Source organism: Magnolia sinica, chromosome 4, assembly GCF_029962835.1.
Source record: "Magnolia sinica isolate HGM2019 chromosome 4, MsV1, whole genome shotgun sequence".
In the NCBI taxonomy this organism is placed as follows: domain Eukaryota; kingdom Viridiplantae; phylum Streptophyta; class Magnoliopsida; order Magnoliales; family Magnoliaceae; genus Magnolia; species Magnolia sinica.
The window spans coordinates 78,793,401-78,800,334 of record NC_080576.1 but is presented as its reverse complement, the minus strand read 5'-3'; positions in this window follow the sequence as shown (position 1 = coordinate 78,800,334).

Sequence of the window (6,934 nt, the reverse complement as noted above, 5' to 3'; positions counted from 1 at the left end):
GGTGGTTCATCACGGTGAAGGGTGGATTAGAGAAGCATGATACTCGGCTAAGTCTATTCAAGCAATCCCCATTTTCCTTCTTGTTACACCTCTCATCCTTTTGATTTATATGGGCTCTATTTCACCTTTTTCTTGTAAGATATAAAGGTGATCTTATATTTGAGATACGGGGGGACGGTTGCAATTCACGGAGATGGACTTCGCCCTCATAACAGGGCTTAAGACTGGGGAGCTTACAATACCAAAAAAGTGTCTCATCAGTAGTACATTAATAGACAAATACTTCAGAGAATATCCAGTTTTTAAGAAGCATTTATTAGATGTGTTTAATAGATTAGTTGACACCAATAAGCACAAGGATGTAGTGAAGGTTGCTCTACTTATGTGTGTAGAGTGTTTTGTTAGGGGAACCGAATCGAAAACTATGTGTAACATGGATTATATGTACCTAATAGACTCCATAGAGGATTTCTATAGCTATCCTTGGGGTAGTTTGGCCTACAATACAATGTCGCAAGGGGTTGCAGCTGTTGTGATGACATCAGGTGCGGTTCGCTACAATGTATATGGTTGTGTCTTTCCTTTGCAGGTAAGAACTCTTTCTTTATTCTACATGCTTATATTTAATTGTGAATTTTTATCCTGATGCAATTTCGTTAAAATAGATATAGGTTATAAAGAGATCATCGGCCCTACGAGAGTGTGTTATTTTGTTTGTTCCCTCACAAATTTCACGCTTCATTCAATATCAAGGCTGGAAGGGTTGGAGGTACAACAAAATATATGCAATTTTTGAGAGTGAAGCTGTAAGTATATGTATTTCTCCGCCGTTCACTTTGCTTGATTTGACACTTACACTCTGTATATTAACAACAGTCTGGGTTCTTTTGCAGACTATCTTAATAAAGAACTTGGAACCCACCCTACGAGAATAGGAAACGGACGCCGTTTGCTTGCTCCGTTATAATTTTCAAGTGAGATATCATGAGCGTTTAATTAAAATGAAATGTTGTTTAATTCACCGTTAAAAGTTTTGACTCTTATATGTGCATTGATACATTTTGTAGGTCATCAAAAGCCAGGAATTGAGCAATGAGGGTAACAAGAATGATGGCGAGGGTTCCCTCGCTGAATTTGTAGCTTCCCTTGCTCAATCCGTTGGTTGCCTCACTGAATTTCTTCATTGCCTAGCTCAATTGGTAGGTTGCCTCGACCAATTCCTAGGTTCCTTCGCTCAATTGATATATTGCCTTGCGGAATTTCTAGCTTCCCTCGCTCATTTCCTATGTTGCCTTGCTCCATTTCTAGGTTTTCTCTCTCAATTCCTAGGTTCTCTCGCTCAATTCATAGCTTCCCTCGCTTAATTTGTAGGTTGCCTCTCTCAATTCATAGGTTCCCTCGCTGAATTTCTAGCTTCCTTCGCTCAATTTGTTGGTTGCCTCACCGAATTTCTACGTTGCCTCGCTCAATTGTTTGGTTGCCTCGCCCAATTCCTAGGTTCCTTCGATCAATTTATATATTGTCTCGCTGAATTTCTAGCTTCGCTTGCTCAATTCTTAAGTTGCCTCGCTCAATTCTTAGGTTCCCTTGCTCAATTCCAAGGTTCTCTCGCTCAATTTTTAGGTTGCCTCGCTCAATTCCTAGCTTCCCTCGCTCAATTCGTAGGTTGCCTCACGCAATCCCTAGGTTCCCTCGCTCAATTTCTAACTTCCCTCGCTCAATTCGTAGGTTGCCTCACTTAATTTGTAGGTTCCCTTGCTCAATTCCTAGCTTCCCTCGCTCATTTTCTAGGTTGCCTCCCTCAATCCCTTTGTTCCCTCGCTCAATTTATAGCTTCCCTCGCTCAATTCCTAGGTTGCCTCATTTAATTCGCAATTTGCCTCGCTCATTTCCTATGAGTGCGTGGTCCTGATTTCCACACATTTCACGATCAATTTGCTTCACTTCACAGTCATTTCCATGCATTTCATGGTCATTCCCGGTGATTTTTTGAGCCTAATCACTGGCCCGCAACACACCTTAGCTTATCTATTACTAGAATCTTTAGCCCTAGGCGTGGATTACCTTTTCCTTGGGAAGACTTCGTGCTGCGACCGGGACTCCTTTCGGGTTCCGTAGGACCACAAACAGGTGAGATCCGACCTTTGACCCAAAAACCTAGACTATTGAAGCCCTTTTTTTTCACAATTGCTAATAGACTACGTCTATTGTACAGATCCTTACGCCCTGCGTCGAACTCCTACTTCAAAACCACTTACTATTAACCCTAGGTTACCGTTTTATCGACCCCTGAGGGCCCAGATAATGATCACGGGTTGCGATCTACGCTTAAGAACTTGCTGTGCTGTTTTCATCTTGTTTCGCAAATTCATGTTGTTTTCATCTTGCATTAGAAAAACAGTATTCAAATCGCAACTGCCACTTTTCATATTGCAATAGAAAAATGCTACTGGAATCAACTTTATGGTTATAATGTGGGAATTCATGTTGTTGTAATCCAAACAAATAACATCATTCCAACTGACTGAAGTACATGTGCTTGTACCAACCTCACCTAACCTGACCAAAATTCCTGCTGTGTTGTGATTGTGGAAGTTGCAACTTGGTCATTGTCAAATTGCCCTGGGTTTACTTCTAAATTCAAATCAGCCATTTGAAACTAGCGAGGTACTAACAACAACTAGGTTACAGTGCTGAGTTGCAGTTAATGAGTAACAGGTAGTACAGTAATGCGTTTTTTCTGGTATGCTTCCCATATCCACCGATTCATCCTTTTTCTTGTTACACTTTTCTTTTTTCTTATATAGGTGCAGATTCTACCAAAGAAAGCATCTGCTGTACAGGCCATTTATATCTCAAATTATCATGCCTTAATCTTTTCTAACTTTCCTCGGTTCTGTCACATGGTTTATTGGAATGTTCTTTTGCCATTTTCACACATATGTTGACTTCACTTAATTGACTTTCTTAAACAAATGTACCTTTTCTTTTGTGTTTCTTTTCTTTTCTATTCTTTTTCTGCTTTTTAGCATTACTTTTAATTTCCTTTGTTCCATTGTGATCTCTATATGTAAGACCCATATCTTAATCCGTACTGTTCCGTCGACTCCTGTGATCCTTCCCGTCGAAGTCCGGCAATCCGCAACTTATAATCGACGTTTGCGTGTGACCCTAAGTCATATCCTGTAGATTTGAGTCGGCTTAATCTGAGACTTGTACCATTACGACCGCACCGTCGCCGCGGTTCCAACGCCGCGTCTTGCATACTGATCCGATACCCTAGCAGGGAGATGTGGGCCAGCGTTTATTTCGAAGAAAACACCATGCGTTTGCAATCCCAAGAGAATCTCTACATCATGTTCCATCAATCAATCACTCAAATCAATCAATCAATCACCTCATGTCAAGTACAAGAGCAACCCATGTTTTCTTTCTCCACAAGTCAGGCAAACCCCAAAAGTCAACAAGTCTCTCGCCTCACTCATCACTCACCTCACATCCATAACTCACCTCACATCCATCACCCATCACTCTCTCTCCCTTACAACCCCTTCTCTCTCTCTCTGTCTCTTTCTCAACACAAAATTCCAAGCAACCAAAAGGAGTACACGTCCATGCATTTCTAAGGAGAGAAAGAGTTGTGTGTGGCCCACTTTCTTTCCCAAAAACCTTCACCCTAGCCATTCATTTCTCATCTTCCACCATTAAAGTGAGACACAAGGAGATCGGCTTTCCATTGGACCAAGAAGATCGAACGGTAGGTGCTTCTATAGGCTAGATTTTCATGTTTTTATGATGGGCCAAGTGAGGCTTACCGATTGATGGTATGGATCTCACTTTGGATCCATGATGTGGTCGATGGCCCACCTTGATTTTCATTATCATTCCATGATGGGACCATTCTCCATGGACCCTATCATGATGTTTAATTTCTTAAGATCTAAAGAGGTCATTTAGACCTTCCATTTTGGTGGACAAGTAATCTCCATCGTTGATTTTTTATTTGGTGGGCCCACAGGTATTGGGACTCACTTGATGTATGATTGAATGCTTAAAAAGGAGGGCCCACAGTGCGGGGTCCCTCCATCACACGTGTTTCCCACTTTTCTCTCTCTCTCTCTCTCTCTCCCTCTCTCTTTCATTTCTTCCTATTATATGTGATGATGTGGCCGTGTGGCCCACCCGGATGGACCCCACCATGAAGCATGTATTTTATCCAAGCCATCTGTAAGTGGGGCCCACTTTACATGTATTGTATCCACACCATCCACCATTTGGTGGCCCACCTAAGCAGGGCCCACCTTAAGCATGTGTGTGCCCAAATCGTCCAGCATCGAGGGACGTTGGACGTGCAATGAGAACAAAAATACCAGCTTGGTTCAAGCTTTGGGGTGGGCCACCCATGCAGGCTCCACCTTGATGCATTGGTCTAATCCACTCCGTCCATCCCATTCTCTAGATCATTTTAGGCGTTGAGTCGAAAAATGAAGCCAATCCTATTTTTCTGGCTGGCCATAACATTGAAAACAGTAGTTTTTACTATTAAAACCCACTTTGATGTTTCTACGCGCCAAAACGTACCAGATATTGGGCTTGATGGGTCTGTCTTGGGCCATAGAGCCCAATGGTTGGGTTGGATTTTACTGATGCGGACCCCACCTGTGGAAAACCACAGAAAAATGCTTTTTCAAAAAAAAATAGGTGCAGCGCCTGTTGCGTCCGGCGGACGGGCTAGGGACCACGGTCCCAGCCGTGGGCCCCACCATGATGTGTGATGTACATCCACACCTTGCATTGGGTGGGCCCCCTTCTAGCTATGGGCCACCCCTAAAATCAGCCCTATTTGGAACTCAGCTAGCCCACACGGCAGGAAACAATGGTGAATTTCACGTCTGCCATTGAAACCCTTTCTTGGTCACAAAAGTTTTGGATCCATTATGAAATTTGTTTTTTCCTATTCACCTAGGTCCGTGTGACTGGATGGCACATAAATGATATGGTGGGCCTCACGTGGGACCCCTGATGTATATATTATATCCCACACCGTCCCCAAGCGTGGGTGGGACGGCTGGTGTACCTCACTCCAGCTATAACTGCTGGAGTGGCGTCACTAAGCTATGTGGGCCCCCTATATCATCCACGCTGTCCATCTATGGGACCCACCATGATGCATGTGTTGCATCCAAACCGTCCATCATTGGACGTGGACCCCACCATATGGACAGTGACATCCACCGTTCAAATTTCTTAAGGCCACAGAAGTTGCTAATCAAGCTTATATTTTTGTTTTCACTTCATCTATCTCCATGTTAACTTATGAATAGGTTGGATCTCAAATACACCATGGTGGGCCACACCATGATGTGACCAGCCCTTTGATCAGGTGGGCTACACCGTAAAGAAATAATAGGATTTGAACGTCTATCATTGAAACCCATTTGGGTCACGAAAGTTCTGGATTAATGGGGAATTTGTTTTCCCTCTTGATCCAGGTCTTTATGACCTTATGATTGGATTGGTTGGCAAATAAACTTTATAATGGGCCCTGTGGTTTATTTGACCGTGAAAATTATTATCTCCATTGCCATTTGTGGTATAGTCCAAATGATCCTCCAATATGATTTTTGGGATGTATGATTAGGCCCATCTTGATTTATTTATGGCCGTCCATTGAGGCCCATTTGGTATATACACTATAAGAAATCTCACCTTTAGCAACGAAATTTTTTGTCGTTAAAAGCTAAATTTTTGTAGCTAAAAAGTTTTAGCGACGAAAATTTTTGTCGCTAAATTCGTCGTTAAAAGTCCGAAGCAAATGGCTTTTAGCAATAAAAAATTTTAATTGTCGCTAAATGGAAGCTTTTTAGCGACGAAGACTTTCGTCGCCAAAACGTTTTTTAGCGACAAAGACTTTTGTTGCTAAAACATTTTTTAGCGACGAAAATTTTCGTCGCAAAAAAATTTTGCAAAACTTTTAACGATGAATATTTTTGTCGCTAAAAAATGAATGTTAAACTTTTAGCTACGAAAATTGTCGTCGCTAAAAATATTTTGCAAAACTTTTAGCTACGAAAATTTTCGTCGCTAAAAAATATTTGCATAACTTAGTTACGAAAATTTTCGTCGTTAAAAATATTTTGCAAAACTTTTAGCTACGAAAATTTTCATCGCTAAAAATATTTGCATAACTTTTAGCTATGAAAATTTTCGTCGCTAAAAATATTTTGCAAAACTTTTAGCTACGAAAATTTTTGTCGCTAAAAATATTTTGCAAAACTTTTAGCTGCGAAAAGTTTCGTCACTAAAAGTCTGTTTTTTTAAAAAAATATTCCAGCACAAAATTTCACACAAAATTCTTGATATACACCTGTTACAATATATTTCATTATATTCATCTTGATATACGATTGTTATATAATATATTTCATCATATTCACATTCACATCCATCTAAACCCAAACTAGTAAATCCATCCAAACATAAACTACATTCATCCAAAAACAAACAATCTTATCCACATCACATTCATTCATGAATAAATACATATAAGCTTAACATCATAAAAAAAATAGCATAAACCTAAACCTTAACCTAAACCTAAAACCTATAACCTAAACCTAAAACCTAAACCTTAACCTAAACCTAACCTATAACCCATAAGTTTAAGTTTAGGAAATCGGGTTTGGGTTCGGGATCGGGTTTAGGTTTGGGTTTTCAAGTTTAAGTTTAGGTTTAGGTTAGGGAGTTGAGATTAGGATTAGGTGTAGGTTTAGGTTTAGGGATTTTAGAATACTTTAAGGTTTAGGTTTAGGAAATCGGGTTCGGGTTATAGGTTTAGGTTTAGGTTAGGTTATAGGTTAAGGTTTAGGAAATTGAGTTTAGGTTATAGGTTAAGGCTTAGGTTAAGGTTAAGGTTTAGGTTATAGGTTTTGGG